Source organism: Cygnus atratus, chromosome Z (genome assembly GCF_013377495.2).
Source record: "Cygnus atratus isolate AKBS03 ecotype Queensland, Australia chromosome Z, CAtr_DNAZoo_HiC_assembly, whole genome shotgun sequence".
Classification (NCBI taxonomy): Eukaryota; Metazoa; Chordata; class Aves; order Anseriformes; family Anatidae; genus Cygnus; species Cygnus atratus.
The window spans coordinates 12,228,983-12,245,548 of record NC_066396.1 but is presented as its reverse complement, the minus strand read 5'-3'; the positions used below and the strand labels follow the sequence as shown (position 1 = coordinate 12,245,548).

The 16,566-nt window shown below is 38.2% G+C and overlaps 1 protein-coding gene across 1 annotated transcript in view; it reads left to right on the top strand.

The window, feature by feature from the left end:
* Positions 1–16,566, top strand: part of PRLR (prolactin receptor) — a 158,505-nt gene that overhangs the window by 40,663 nt on the left and 101,276 nt on the right. Inside the window, exon 5 of the mRNA XM_050716327.1 lies at positions 10,573–10,757. The gene's annotated coding sequence lies outside the window, so the exon portion shown is untranslated. The remainder of the gene's footprint in view (positions 1–10,572; positions 10,758–16,566) is intronic.

Genomic DNA, 16,566 nt, shown 5'->3' with positions numbered 1-16,566 from the left:
AATATAAAGTTAGGTAGCAGTGACTATGCATAGTGATGTAGTCCTACAAAATTTTCTTCAGGTATCAAAGATGACATCAATGTCTTGCATTTCTGGTACTATCTCTGGGCCTAATTGAGAGTCATAAAGGCTATGCAGAAGCAATATGTTTTTTACTGTAACAAATTTTTAGACTAGATGATGCTTTGATCTGAAAAAAAAATATATATGTGTATATATATATATAGTCTTGTCAATTTTGCTGTAGCCTTTTTCACTGTAATTTCTGGATTCAGCAGTGGTCTTACTCTGTAACTTAAACAGGAAATTTGGTTGCAATGATACCAGTGAGTTGGAGCTGGTTCAAACTGATTCCACATATTATTTATCCAGACACCATATGTATGTTATCTAATTCATGAAAAACATCTTTATTATAGTCAGTTGTGAGAGAAACATGGTAGATCGGTTAACCAGAACCAAAAAATAAGGAGAAACATGAAAGAAAGGAGAGTAGTCCTTTTCTAGGGCTGAAGAGAAACTCCAAGGTATGTTGTTGCTTTCTGCTTCTTTTAAACTCTTTTGATTATTTTTTTTTTCCTCAGAACAAGTACACTTTGTATTTTTTTTGCAATTAAACAACATATTGTAATGAAGCATTTAAAGAGATACATGGATATAATGTTAATTTCTTTGCATAATCAAAAATATATGAAGAGTATTGAAGAGTTGGTTGAAGTCTGCTGTGGTAAGATGTATTCCTGCTGAGAAACCTTTCTGCTTTCATGTCTTTGTTGTGCAGAGACTGTAGTTATGAATGCAGAGAAGAGATTTTCCTCTCTCTCTCATCTTTTGTTGCAGAACTACCTCATTCCCAACAATTAAAACGAGGACTGATGGCAGCAGGTATTTGAACATCAGGAAATTCTGTGTGAGGATGAAGGGGAAGATAAGGCCACAGACCTACTGGCAGTGCTGGAGGTTAGGGGTAGACAATTTAGTATATGAGTTCCCAGCTCTGAATCAGTCCTAGTTAGAGATGCCTGGATGGTGACAGAAAAGTGTCAGGGGTGGGGGAACAATGTCAGGGGTTGATCCCAACAGCAACAAACAAACCCTCTTAATTATGGCTCAGAACTATAAAGTCTTTGCAGCCTACAGGTCACATTATCCGAGATTCTCCTCTCCCTGAGATTTTTCAATCCAGGATCTCCTTTTTAGGTCCTAAACCTATAGTTTTGATGGTCGCTTACATACTCGTGGTCTTGTTGATTACTAGGATATACTGCATATGTATATTGTGTATATGTATATATATATATATATATATACACACTGTATATTATATTCTTAGTAGGTGTACAAGTCATTTGAGCCTGCCTGCTCAGAACTTGAAAAGAGCTCAGCAAAAGTTCCTGCTTTGACAGACATTTTAGAAAATGTGACCAAGCTGCACCTTACCTGTCTGCACTGGAAATCTGAAATAGAAAAAGTATGACAAGACTTAAAATGAAATTGATATATAATTGCCCAAGGGCCTCTGCCACAAGCTTTCATCTGCAAAAGCACATTCTCTGCAAAACAGGCTTTACAGAAAACATTATCGTGCCTGCATCTTCTTTCTGGCATGCACGGAAAATGTAAGTGCCATAACAGCTTACCCTGTTAGAACTGCTGAATGTCTCTCATGCATAGCAGCTATGCTGTGTGGGAATTGCTGTGATTTGGACCCACTTATACTGCTTGCAGTGAGTGAAATGGTCCAGTGGACTCAAATAACAGAAGATGTAAGGGAGGGCAAATGGAAGCAGGGGTGGTAAGGAAGCAACACTGAAAAGTCTGTAGTGCACTGTCTGGCACATACAAGGTGTACATATTTTCATAAGCAAAGTTCTGCTCAGACAGGTGAGCTCATCAAGTGGAAAATTAAAAGATAGGAAAGGACCCTGAGTTTAAGTAAAACTGTGGAGTTCAACTTTTAATTAAATCATTTCATGATTGATTGGAATTAAAATCTAAACTGCTGTGTATGTTGATGAGAAGATGATTGCATGTAAACACTCTTGAGATATTATCAATAACTGCTAATGGCTTATTAATCTCTGGGAAATGTTGGATGATTGAAGCTGTTTATTTTTTTTAAGTGTCAAGATCATAACTCAAGTTTCTTTTTGAAAAGAAATTTCTTCTAATCCTAAGAATCAAGTGTAAATGAAAACTGTTATGTGCTGAAAGTTCTGACGTAAGAACTCATGTTAATTGGTGTTCTGTTTCTTGATCATTCCATCCTAGACAAAGTGAGTTATTTTTGAAGGAAGTAGGATGTTAGACGTACAGAATGGCTTTATAAGCCCAATTAAATAGGGTTTTTGAAATTATTGAGAGCTGGAAGGTTGCAGTTCTTCAGCCTAAAAAGTTTATTTTGGTTCATTCAACCTTTGAACCTGCCCATGGATGTCAAATCCTTTGTCCACACTGTCGCTCTGGGTGTTGGGTAGTTGAACGCTGTAAGTCAGGGCAGTCCATAATATAATGGACAAGATTTACTGGCTGCATATATGACTATGCAAAACTAACCAGTGAGATATAAACCCTGTTAATGAGATCTTACATCTTAATGTCTGGAAGCCTTGAGACCTTGGCAAAGAGGCAATTCAGAAGTAGGCCCATCTTTTCTTTGTTCTGAGTATTCACAAGTTGTTCTGGTCACCTTTAATTCTCCCAGCTACTTGTTTCTTGGTGTTTTCACTTAATTCAGCAATTGTTTTACTTCTCTCAGCTATTAGGCTATTTTTTTTCCTCTGTCTTATTTAAGAAGTCATAAATTGCTGTGACAGTTACTCTTCTCATTGTCTTGCTACCTTTTGGGTTCATTCTAGGTTACTGAACTAACTGCCAGCTGCTTGGCCTACACTGGACCAGATGGCAAAATCAGCTTTTGCTTTGGACTAATTTATCTATAATTAGTTGTCCCTTAGTGACAGTTGCTCACTAAGGTAGAAACTGTAACCTAACTTCCTTCCAATTTCCATATTTACATAAAACTAATTTTTTGTGTTTTATTATTCTTTTTATTTCAACAGTCCTGTACATATATTGTGCATGATTATTCTAATGCTGTCTGTATTAAGATACTCTAAGTTTATGAACAGTTGAAAAACCAAATAAAAATAAAAAATTAAAGACTACGAATGAGGAAGGTGCAATGAATAACCAAAATCAAAACTTCCATTTTTATTTCTTTATTTGGCATTTGGGTTGAACATCTCTCAAGATCTTGGATTTATAATCGTTCTGGCTGCTCTTCTATTTCAACATGGTAAAACAGTTTGGATTTCTAATACACAATCTGGATCATACTCTGCTTTAGTAATTTTAAAGGTACTTTTATATCTCCATGTTTTCTGGCTGAAATAAGAAATGACTAAAACTGTACATTACTCTCAGGCAAATATTTATATTTTGTAAGAGTCTGAACTGATTTTTTTATCCATATAAAGATGGCTTTTTCGAACGTTTTTGCTCTGCTGAGACAGACATCTAAAGGAGTATGTATCTTTAACCTTTTAAGTAATCTTTGTGAAGCCAAAGCTCCCCGATGTTCATCTTAATTAGTTAATACATGTTAAATGTCACGTTGTCTAGCACACATCAGCTAATACATGGGACTGAGATTCTATAAAAGTCACCAGCTCTGCTAATGTCAAAAGGCAAATGACATTTCTTTCAATTCCTTGACTTTTGTTGTCTTATCTTATGTAGTATCATCATTTCCAAGTGTCATTTGAGACTGCCTGCAATTTTACCTTTAAAGTTAATCTGCAACAAAAGAACTTCTGAATTCCTTAATAAATCATAAAGTTCATAAATATCATACAACATATGGTAAAACTCATCTCTTAGAGATGGTGCAGATAAAGTCCGGATACCAATTATCTCAGTACTGTAGCTGTTAATATGCTGACTGACACCTTTACATCTATTATACATTTAGCATTTGCCACAGCCTTTCCTGGTATTTTATTTAATAGCCTAATAGGGTACATTGTTAATAAGTAGGCTATTTGGGAAAGCATACTTTTCTTCCGAGAGAAATTCATCAGATTTTCATTAAATAAATGCAAATAATATGTATAAGTATTATCACGTCTTTCCTGGGAAATTGTTTTAGTGGTTGGAATGATTTAGAAGGAAGCTGAGGATAGCTCACCTGCGTTTAACATTTTGCACACTATACATTTGAAAAGTACATGTTTATATGGATTTGATAGTAATAGATCAGGCTGTCAATGTTCCTTAAATTGTAAATGATACCAAATGTATTTGGATGTGAAGTTTTTCTTATGGTATGCATGTATGTGCATGTTTGCATGCATACTGTATTCACTCTGTGCATCTTGTGCACAGCTCATTCTGTAATCAGATTATTAGTTCAATCTTATTAGAGTACTATCTACTCTGAGGGTATCCCGTTAATCCCATTTCTTTAGCATGCAGAAAATGTGGCAAAAGCAGTAATGAACATTAGGCTCAAATAACTGTTGCTTCCTCTTTACCTCACCTCTGCAGCTTTAGAATCAGAGACTTTGCTTGAGCCTATAGGAGTGGGGGGAAAACAAAAGACACCCCTAAAACTCACACACTTGTCTCTGCTGCCCTCTAATCACTTAGCTCAGTTTTACCAAATAACTATTTCATCAGCTGGGAACACTACATTGCTGAAACTTGTAAAATAGAAGGAAGTAAAGTATCATGTCTTGTAGGTTGTCATACTTTATTAGCATATAACACTTTGATGTTGTATAAAACACCCCTCTTACAACTTACTAGTAATAATGTATACTTAAAAAATAAAATACTTGTTTATTCTTTCTTAAACATACTTACAATATCAGTAGGATGCCTATGCATTGAAGAGTTTCATCATGCTTTTCTATCAGTCATTACGGTTGCATGATCTTAGCAAATTAAATGTGCCAGGAATATTGGCATGGGAACCAACTGATATTATATACTCCATGTCCGTACTTTTAAATTGTCTTGCCCTCCAAAACACTGTGGCTGCATGCAGATCACCTACTGGGACTGGTGCTTGTGCAGCTCCAGATCTGTACCCAGCAGTTGTTTGGGTTAGTTCTGGTTGACTTGGACCAAATCTGTACTAGGGACCACTCCAGCAGTTTATCAGTACAGGTAACCAGGATCCAATGCCCAGGAATGCTGGTAGGTAGTTTGATTTACAAAGATGGATGTATTCATTTTAACTAATATGTAGCAGTTTCAGCCTGTAAAGTTCATTTTGACCTTGTTAATATCTGAGTAATGTGTAATATGTTAAATCACACTAATAGACACTTTCTGAATACTGTTGCCACCTCTATCAAATTCTGCAATAACTTCAGATTCTGAGAGTAAAAAAAAAAAAAAATCATTTAATCAGTCTGCTGTCTTCAACATGAATCACACTGACGACTTTTACTGGCACATCTAGAAAAAAAAAATACAACCCCTAAATTTTTGGCGGTATTCTTTTACATTTTAATGGGTGGGAATGATTTTACCTATGATACTTTCTAATGTTAGTAAATATATTGTAAAATGTTTTGGTTTTATCATCATCTCAGTAGATGAGTATTGCAACCTCTGCAGAGTCTCGACAGAGAAATAAGACCTCAGAATTTTGGCAGTTATTGTTTTGGAAGATTTGTACATTAAAAAAAGTGAATATTAAGCAATGCTATAATTAATACCTGTAGCAAAGGATAGATATCTATCAACTTGCATGGAATATGAAACTACTGTAAAATAATTCAATTCTAGGCCAGTCATTTTGACAGACCTGTAATGGAAAATAACTGCAACTTTAAGAACAGTATTTTTTCCAGTTCAGGTGCTGCAGGATTCCATCATGGCACTGACAGTCACTTTAATCACATGAAAGAGTAATTGACTGATGTAGTTTATGAAATTTTTAGACATGTAGAGACAGAGATCTCTGTGCTGAAGAGCTTATTCTATAAGCAGGCAACTTACAGTTAACTGAGAGGCTAACTGATGATACAGATCAAAGTCCCTTCCTTTTCATGTTTTTTTATTGTTTCTTTGATTTTTGTTTCTTCTATTCTAGATGTTTCTTGCTTATGGTTTTGAAACTATCTTTTTTATTTAGGGAAATTCTCCTCTAACTGCATACATTATACATATATGTGCTTTTATGTTTCTTTTATACTGAAACTATTTTATATATCCTGTATTTTGCTGCATTACTCAGCTAGACCTGCTGTTTCTACCATAATTGAGATTTCTGATCTTTACCTTCCTGAGTCTTTTGTACTTAGACAACTTCTCTTTAGTACCCATACCACTGCATTTTGACTTGAATTTATTTTACTTCAATCCGGAGATACAACCTCTGTCTCACAGCTTTCTGTTACCCTGAGCTTCAGGGCATTATAATGTTCTGCTATAAGCTGCTGGAAGCTTTCAGTAGGTTGGATGTTGAACGAACAGAATTCATTCGTTCTTGCATGCTGAGGCTGCCTTCCTTTCCGTCTCTTCAGAAAGCATGTTTATATCTGTTGGTGCATTCCAAACTTAAGTGCTCCTGTTTCACTGTTGTTCATGTGTAAAATTCATGTTTCCTAAAAATGCTCTCCCAACTCATGCTTCAGATCATTTCCTCCAAATACATATAGCAGATATTTGCATTGCTTCTAATGTCCAAGCAAACAGCATCTGTTTTTCCCATCTTTGTTCCTTGCAAAGAAGATACACTGTTTTATATATATGTTATATATATATAATTTTATTATGTATATATTACATACAGTAGGTATATATATTATATACATTAATTATCCTACTGATTGTCTGCTTTATCAAGTCATAACAGGCTGATTTTACTTTCTGTAATGACTATGTGAATTGATATAGAAGAAGCTCAATGGTGTCTGCTTGAACACTTGGTCTGAAATCTGTAATACAGTGCCAGATAAACATGCTGAAAATTCTGGGTAGTTTATAAAGGGGACAAAAACATAGATAATTATCATGGTAAGGGCCTCCTAAACAGGCTAGCCTCAAAAGATTAAGATTCCAGGGCTTCCAGTAAGCAACTAGCAGAATGATCTACCACTACTAGTGATAGTGAAGGATTTTGAACACATAGATATCTTTTGATGAAAGGAATACTGAGAAATAAATCCACCAGATTCCCAATTAGCAGACTTAAGCTCTGAAAATCAATATGTAATATTTCATAGGAACTAAGTCTAAGAAAAGAATTGAGGAAAATGTGTAGTACCTTAAATACACTATACTAAGATTTTAAGTACACACTCCTCCAGTGCAGAGGGTGTATGGTTGTTGTGGTTTAACCCGGCAGGCAGCTTGAGCACCACACATCTGTTCACTTCCTCCCTCCCTCGCCACAGTGGGATGGGGGAGACAATCAGAAAAAAAAAAAAAAAGAAAAAAAAATTAAACTTGTGGGTTGAGACAGAGAAAGTTCAATAGGACAGAAAATGAATGAGAACTAATGATAATAATTATGATAAAGGAATATACAAATCAAGTGATGCACAATGCAACTGCTCACCCTGAGCTGACCCTAAGCCCAGTGCCCAGACAAACCCTGAGAAGTGGCAGCACCTGAGCCAACTTCCCTAATTTCATTGTTCAGCATTATGTATCCCTTTGTCCAGTCCAGGCCAGCTGTCCTGGCTCTGTCCCCTCCCTGCTCCTGGTGCACCCCAGCCTCCTTGCTGGCAAGGCCACACCAGAAGCTGAAACGTCTGTGGCTCTGTGTGAGCACTGTTCTGCAACAACTAAAACATCAGTGTGTTATCAGCATTATTCTTATTCTAAATCCAAAACACAGCACCGTGCCAGCTACTAGGAAGAAAATTATTCCATCAGAAACCAAGACAATGTTGTGGAAAGCAACAGCCCAAATAAATCATAAGTTCTCATTTGACCTCAGATATATGATTAAGCACAAAGAAAACAGAAGAAAGGTCAAATGGCAAAAGATGAGTAGAAGGGAATAGTATAAAAGTGGGGACAAACTCAGACAAATGGAGAACACCTGGGGCAATCAAAATAGAAGAAACCACTGGTTAATTAGACAAAAGGTCTATAAAATGAGCCAGGGACAATTCTGTTGCCCCAAGAACATGTGGCACAACACATACTATACCCATATAACTAAATTCTCTCTCCTCCAAAACGGTGTGGCCTTGTCCCATACAGCCTGTAGGGAGCAGTAACAGGTCCATGTTACTTACCAAACACTCCTGTGTTCCCTCTGAAAGCGTACTGATTTGAAGCTAAAACTAACTGTTTTAGGAACTTGTTAACTGTTAAATAGGATGGACAGACACATACTAGTGCTTGAGCTTGTGCCATGACCTTATTTTGTTTACTAGAGTAAATACTGCAAATGAGTCCTTTTCACATTTTACCAGAGAATATGTTTATTTTCCTTAGGGAGGTCCTTACATACCCTGCCTATCCTTTCACGTGGGGGACTGTTTTACAGCACATTTGTCTACCTTGGTTTAGTCCTTGTTTAAAGCCTTTCAGCAGGAATGAATCTTCCACAACTTTTCTAACAGCGTATATTCTTGGCTTTCTTATAAAGCAGGATTATAAGGTTTCCCAACCACAATACATGGAATGAGATGTAACTAATGAGACAATTTGGAAAACACAAAATACCACTCTAGTACAGTAGTTGTAAGAGGAAGGCCAAGAGAATTACAGTTCTCTAAAAAGTGGAAAGACCAAAGTTTTTAATTAGTTTTGACTGAAATAGTCAGTCTCAAGGAGCTGCTGAATATAGTTAATACCAGAAGGGAGAGATAATGGAATCTGTTTAATGTTGAAGAAGAGAAGTAGAACAATATAATAAAACTATTTACCTACAAACATCGAGAAGGGATCAAGGACATGAGCTTTTTCAGCAACAAATGGTGTCAAACCAGTTTAATTTACTTCTCTGAGATGGGAGCAGGCTATATAGATGGATAAACATTAATATAAATTAATGGATCTTTATAGATAGATAAACATTAGTAATAAATATTTTATATAAATATTAATATAGAAATACATAAATATTAGCTATCATGACTTTAATAAAACTTTCAATGCTGTATCACATGGTATTCTCATAAACTAACAATGAAACATGATAAAGATGAACTTATGGTAGGGTGAAAATAAAACTAGTTGGAAAACCACAACCAAAAGTAGTTATCAGTGGTGGAGTTCTAGACATGTCTGTCCTGTATCCAGTACTATTCAGGATTTTTATTTACATCTATAAAGGTCTACTTTATAAGTAAACAAGTGAAAGAAGTTTAGTGTGGTCAAACTGCATTGGCAGATAGTCCAAAATAGCCTTTAAAAATTGAAATCATGTTATGAGAAAGATAGGATCTAATACAAAAAGAAAGTAAAGAAAATTATAAATGTAGGTAGGAAAAAATAACCACAGAGTGGCAGGATGGCATACAACTAGTTAAATACTAGTCCTGTAAAAATAACAGGATCCAGAGACTATAGTACATACAAGCTTAATGAGAATTAAGCTCAGTGAATACTGTTTGGAGTGTTTCACTTCAATTATTTGAATATGAAATTTATTTCCAAATTGCAACCATGCTTTGTTTTCAAAAGGAAGACTTTCTGGTTTGCCATATGTTTGAGTTACTCTTTGCAGATAAACATCCTTTATCTGAGTAAGACATATGGCTACTTCCTGATTTGATACGGAAAACTATCATTCTGATGTTAGAAGGGCAAGTCTTAATGTTGGATATAAAAAGGTGTACTATTTGCAAGATGTGTGTTTTCCCTTCTGTTCTTCAGCAACGGTAATGACTAAATTGAAGTATTTCATTCATTTTGGGGGCATTTTGCTTCAAGAAGAGGTAGAATAATTTCAGAGAGTCTGGGAGAAAGCAACAAGTTCTGACAGAAATCCAGAGATATCTATGACAATGGAAAAACTTGAAATATTTGATCTTTAGAAAATCAGATTGGGGGGGTGGGGGGAGGAAGAAGAAGAGAAGTAGAGAAGTAAGGAGAAGTAGAGGGATATTACAACAATTTTCAAATACTTAAAAGCTACTGCAAGAAGGAACAGGGCAATCTGTTCTATGTCTGTGGTGCACAGAGCAAACAGTAATATTTCCAAATTACAGAATGGGTGATTTAGGATAGAGATTAGAAAGACATCTTTCATCTGACAGTTTATGAGAGTTTATGGAGAGGGCAGAATTATTTTTTAAGATTTCTAGATTTCTTGGCAGGTTGTGGAAATCCTTCACTAGATCATTAACAGCAGGTTAAAACAATATCAAAAATGAGAACGTGCTTTGGAGATAAAGCAGATGCTGTTTTAAGGCTATTTCTGACCCTATTTTGCAATGATTCTTAGGGTGAAGTTCTACACTGAGCAGCAGCACTGATGTGAGGTCTTTGCATTTCCATCAACCTTTTCGGTATTTGAAGATACGTAACGTTTTTATTCAGTCTTCATCTCCTTACATTAAATGACACTTTCTTTATTTTTTCTTTCCTTCATAGAAAATGAAAATCCCCCCCCCAATTTCCCTGGTCATTTCAAGTCATAGTGCACTGCCTCTCTTCTGTTCTGACACAATTGACTGTGAAGCTAGACGGTGAACTGAATCAAGCAACTGACAGACTCTTACTTTGTGGAAGATCTGATCAAATTTGCAAGTTGTTTTCAGGTGGACAGTTGTTTTCAGGTGGGTGAGTTCCTAGATCAAGTTCACAGCAGATCCTGCAAAACAAACAGGTGTAACTAAAGAGGCATCAAAGGGGAGGAAATGGGCACATCTGTGATTAAAGGCATTTAAATAAGCATTGTCAATATGAAAATGCACATGGATCTGTGAGGTCAGGGTCGCATTTCCTTCCCTCCCAAGCCATTACAAATTTCTGTCTATACATTTCCATATACTAGTTATCAAACATCTGTTACTGTTATTCTCAGAAGGTATAAGTTAAATTTTTATCCTAAGGACAATGCAAACCTTAATACCTTTGAGCCACTCCATAATAAGAGGACTGAAATTGAAGCTATGGGCCACTTTGTAGAATTGGCTACTAATATTTCTCTCTCTTTATAAAGAAAGGCACTCTGATTCTTAACTACTTCAATAGCATTTTTGTTCAATTGTCCTTCCTATGGATGAGTATGACTTTTTATATATGAAAATAATAGAAATAATATATTTATATGCTCATCTTAAGTGTTAGAGTATTATTGTAAGTAGTCATCGCTTTGTTAAAAGACCAGGCAAGAAATGGTCATCTGTCAAACTCAGATAAACTTTGTATCTCTGCTGAGATTAATATGCATATTAGGGCTGGGGGGAAAAAATAGCCTATACTTACTGAATATAAAATATGTTTTTATTACAGAAATATAATTTTTGTTGAGATATTTGAGATAAAACACTCCAAACAGGATTGAAGAGGTTGGCCATTTTTCACCATTTCAAAGCTACAGCCTGTAAACACAATGTAAATATTTAGCATAGATCAAGCACGATCAATGATACCGAAGTTTTAGTTGGCGTGAAACTATACCTAGAAAAACAGAACTGTGCTACATTATACTGATAGTAGATAAGAAAATAACATGCTTGTATAGATTGACTAGATCTGTATCTTTGAAACATGAAGTCCACCAAATGCAAATGCAAAGTTCTGCAGCTGGAACAGAATGATTGTGCCACAGTACAGACTGTAGCTCTTGTGTCGGAAGGCAGCTTTGCACAAAAGGACTTGGGGATCCTGGTGGACCATGAATTGAACATGAGTCAGTAGCGTGCGCTTCCAACAGAGACAGCTAATGGAATGATGTGCACTTGCAACAGAGAAAGCTAATGGAAAATAGGTCTGCATTAAAAACAGCAAAGTCAGTAGACTGAGGGAAGTGATTATTCTCTTTTCAGCACTTCTGAGATCACATCTGGAGCACTGAACCTTTTCTGAGAAAAGACACTGAGAAACTAGAATAAGTCTGGTGGCATGCCTCCAAGATAGGAGCTGGAGCATGTGATATAAAGGGAGAGACTGAAGATCAGGGTTTGTTCAGCTTGGAGCAAAGGTTATGGGGGGAGATCTAATTGCTTTCTTGTGTCAGTAGAAAGAGAGTCATGCCACAGCAGTAATAGGGGTACTGTACAGTACAGGTTCTTTCACCTGTTTAAGGGTCAATATATGCTTAATAGAATGTTCTTCACTAGGTACTATTTCTCATGCATTTTTTATCCATTCTGTTACACTTGCAAGAAGTCTTGTGTACTGTTAGGAGTTGCTGAATCTGGTAGCCCAACAGCACTGAGGTTGCTGTGGTTCCATGTCCCCAGATCCAGCCAGCAGTGAGTCTGAGTATGTGTTCCCATACACATATAAATAAACCGATACAATACATATATAAATATATATATATATGGCTAAGCACACAGATCAGCACAGACAGAAAACACAGCAGTCATGCAAACACAAGCAACACCAATGGTCTCATCCTGTTCCCCTTTGTGGCTGATCAGAATTAATGCCTATTAGTCAAAAATATATATTTTATATACCAGCAAGTTATTCTAGATTAGCTGCCCATGTCCTTATGGGTGACTTCAACTTGCAAGATGTTACATGGAAATACCACACAGATGATAAAATAGGTCCAGGAGATTCCTAAAACACCTTGATGATACCTTGGTAAAGGTACTAAGGGAGCTGACCAGAAAAGGTACCCTCCTAGATTTGTTGCTTGTAAACAGAGAGGATCTCAAGGGTAAAGTGGCAATTGGAGACAGGAACAGAAAATTCCACAATGTTGGAAGTCCAGCAGGCAGGGCAGAAAGACAACTTGGCTGAGCAGGGATCTTCTTGCCCTGGAGCAGAAAAAGGAAGGAAGTGTATGGCCACTGGAGGTGAGGTCAGGCGACATGGGAGCACTACAGAGATGCTGTTCACCATTGTAGGGAGAAAATTCATGCAAACAACAATCACTTAGAGTTGAAGCTAGTCAGTACCGTGGGGGACAATAAAAAGGGCTTTTTAAAAATATGTTAAGAACAAAAGGAGAACCAGAGAAAACATTGGTTTGCTACTTGATGAGGATGGTGATCTCACAAATAGGGATGTAGATAAAGCAGAGACATTTAATCACAGAATCACAGAATGGCCGGGGTTGGAAAGGACATCTAGTCCAACCCCCCTGCTGAGCAGGATCACCTAGAGCACATTGTGCAGGATGGCATCCAGGCACGTTCCACAGCCTCTCTGGGCAACCTGTGCCAGTGCTCTGTCACCCTCACAGTAAAGAAGTGCCCCCTCATATTGAGCTGGAACATCCTGTGCTTCAGTTTGTGCCCGTTGCCTCTCGTCCTGTCACTGGGCACAACTGAAAAGAGACCGGCTCCATCCTCTCAACACCCTCCCCTCAGATATTTATACACATTGATGAGGTCTCCCCTCAGTCTTCTCTTTTCCAGGCTAACAGGCCCAGCTCTCTCAGCCTGTCCTCCTACAACAGGTGCTCCAGTCCTCTCATCATCTTCACAGCCCTCCTCTGGACTCAATCCAGGAGTTCCATGTCTCTCTTGTACTGGGGAGCCCAGAACTGGACACAATACTCCAGGTGGGGCCTCATCAAGGCTGAGCAGAGGGGAAGGATCACCTCCCTTGAGCTGCTGGCAACACTCTTCTGAATACAGCCCCGGATACTGTTGGCCTTCTTGGCCACAAGGGCACATTGCTGTCCACCAGGACTCCCGGGTATCTCTCTGCAAAGCTGCTCTCCAGCAGGTCAGCCCCCAGTCTGTACTGGTGCTTGGGGTTATTCCTTCCTAGGTGCAAGACCCTGCGCTTGCCCTTGTTGAACAAGACAGTTACCAGTGGGGTTCCCCATGGCTCCATTTTAGGGCCAGTTCTCATTAAAGTTTTCATAAATGATTTGAATGCAGGACTCAAATGCATACTAAGTTTGTTGATGCACTAAATTGGGAAGAGCCATTGAGTACCTCTAGGGAAGAGAAGCCTCACAGAGAGATCTTGACAAATTAGATAGCTGGGCAATCACTAACTGCATGAAGTTCAACAAGAGCAACCTTGGCTATATGTACAGACCAGGGGATGAGAGGCTGGAGAGCAGCCCCACGGAAAGGAGTCTGGGAGTTTTGGTAAACAGCAATTTGAATTTGAGTCATCAGTGTGCTCTGGCAGACAAAAAGGGCCAACTGTACCCTGGGGTGCATTGGGCACAGCAGTGGTAGCTGGTTGAGGGAAAGAATTGACCCACTCTGCTCTGTGCTGTTGCAGCATCACCTCAAGTACTGTGTGCCGTTTGGGGCACTGCAATGTAGGGACATAAAACTATTAGTGTCCAAAGGAGGGCTACAAAGATGGTGAAGGGTCTGGAGGGCAGGATGTATGAGGAGGGGCCGAAGACCCTTGGTGTGCTCAGCCCAGAGCAGAGCAGACTGAGGGGAGGCCTCATGGCAGTCCTCACGAGGGGAGCGGAGGGGCAGGCGCTGAGCTCTGCTCTCTGGGGACAGCGACAGGACCCGAGGGAACGGCATGGAGCTGGGACATGGGAGGGTCAGGCTGGGTGTTAGGGAAAGGTTCTGCTCCCAGAGGGTGGTCGAGCACTGGGACAGGCTCCCCAGGGCAGTGTGATGTGACAGTACCAAGCCTGCCAGAGTTCATGAAGCATCTGGACAACTCTCAGTCATATGGTCTAATTCTGTGTGGTCCTGTGTGGAGCCAGGGTATGGACTCGATGATCCTTGTGGGTCCCTTCCAACCCAGAATATTTGATGATTCTCTGATGTGCATTCCTCCTGTAACTGGTCTTAAACAGTCAATCTATCCAGTAGCTGGCGCCTGGATTCACAGGTCTCCCCATATGCTGGCAGCTGGGCATATGAGCCCCTGAGGCTCACAGCCTTGCTCCAGTAGTTGGTTATTCAGCTCTTCTCACATACATGCACAAATATGTTACAGATTCCTCCAGTAACTGGCATTAGACAACTAGTCTACCCAATAGCTGCTGCTGGATACCCTGGTCTCCCAATTATGTTGCACACTGACACATACCTGCAAACAGGTCTCTCCAGTACCTGGTCCAGACTTACGACCTTACCATTAGCCAGACTCAGGCCTCTCCTCTCAGACCCCTCTGGTCTCTCCAGTATCCATCCTAGATTTATGGACATTCATATGTGAGCCTTTTATCCTACAGTAAAATTATGGAGTAAAATTTCCTGTGAACTATGTGAAATGTCTTCACTTGAAGCAGAAAATTAAGGAAACCTGCATTAAATACAGCAAAAGGTGGTATTGTCCACACAAATGCAATGTATAACATTTGCAATATTTTCAACATTTTTGGTTACCTTAGAATATGTACAAAAGGGCACAGATATCTTCTGTCTTTATTTTGTGCCATATTGTCTAGTATTTGTTTTAATTTCAGTACTCTTAAGCCTTGTATCTCTTTGTGTACTCGGTGTTCAGGCTATTTCACTCAAAATTTTACCAAGAACATGTTTGTTTGTTTTTTCACTGATGGCTGGCTGTGTGGAAGTTGTAAACTACTTCATACTGATCCAAGCAAGAAGGTGAACAGTGAATCACTGTTATAAACAAGGTTTGCTATTAAATATGGTAGGATTATGCAAAGAAACAAGCATGTATAAAAGATAAAACGGTACAAGGATTGCTTAATAAAACAGAACCCTACAATCAGGAGTGTGTCAAAGGCATGGGTAATACCAACAATGTGCCACTAATGTGTATCAGTGTGCACTCTGAAATTCATCCCACAATACTAGCAGCACACAAATAGTTATATAAAAACAAGCAGATCATCTCAGACCCCATTCAATATACTGTTAAGTATGGCAAGGGAGTATTATAGCCAAATATTAACAGTACTTGAATGAGAGCTCCCACCAATTTTTCCTCCTTTCAGAGAGCTGAAGGACCAGACAGGCTATTACTTTGTTTTCACATTTAGACAGAAGCATTCCATCATAACTGCAGATAAATAAATTTGGCAGTTTCTTAAAGGAACAACATGAAAGACACCAACACAAATTACTCTCTAGAAAAAGCAAGAGAAGACCAAGTAAAAGACCAGTCTGGCTAAACCATGTGTCACATAGAAGGTGGAAACTAGGCTGGGTTACAAAGACTGAATGGAAAATTAATAGCATATGCACAGAGAGATCAAATCCAACACAGCATGGTGCAGAAAGATATACAACTAGTCCTTATTTTCTCTGCTTAGTTGTCTAAAGAAGCAATGCTATTTCACCTAGTTATTTCTGTTAGCATGGATTATCTTTTAATAAGGAGTTTTGTGGGGTTTTTTTATTTGTTTTGTTTGTTTGTTTTTTGTTGGTTTGTTTTTCTTGAAAACTGTATGGGATGCATTAGAAGCAAAAAAATAATTCTCAGCTAGTGTAAGTCAAAGACAGTCAAACTAAGACAGACTAAGGTAGAAATTTTTATTTTTTTTTTAAGTATCTCCCACTT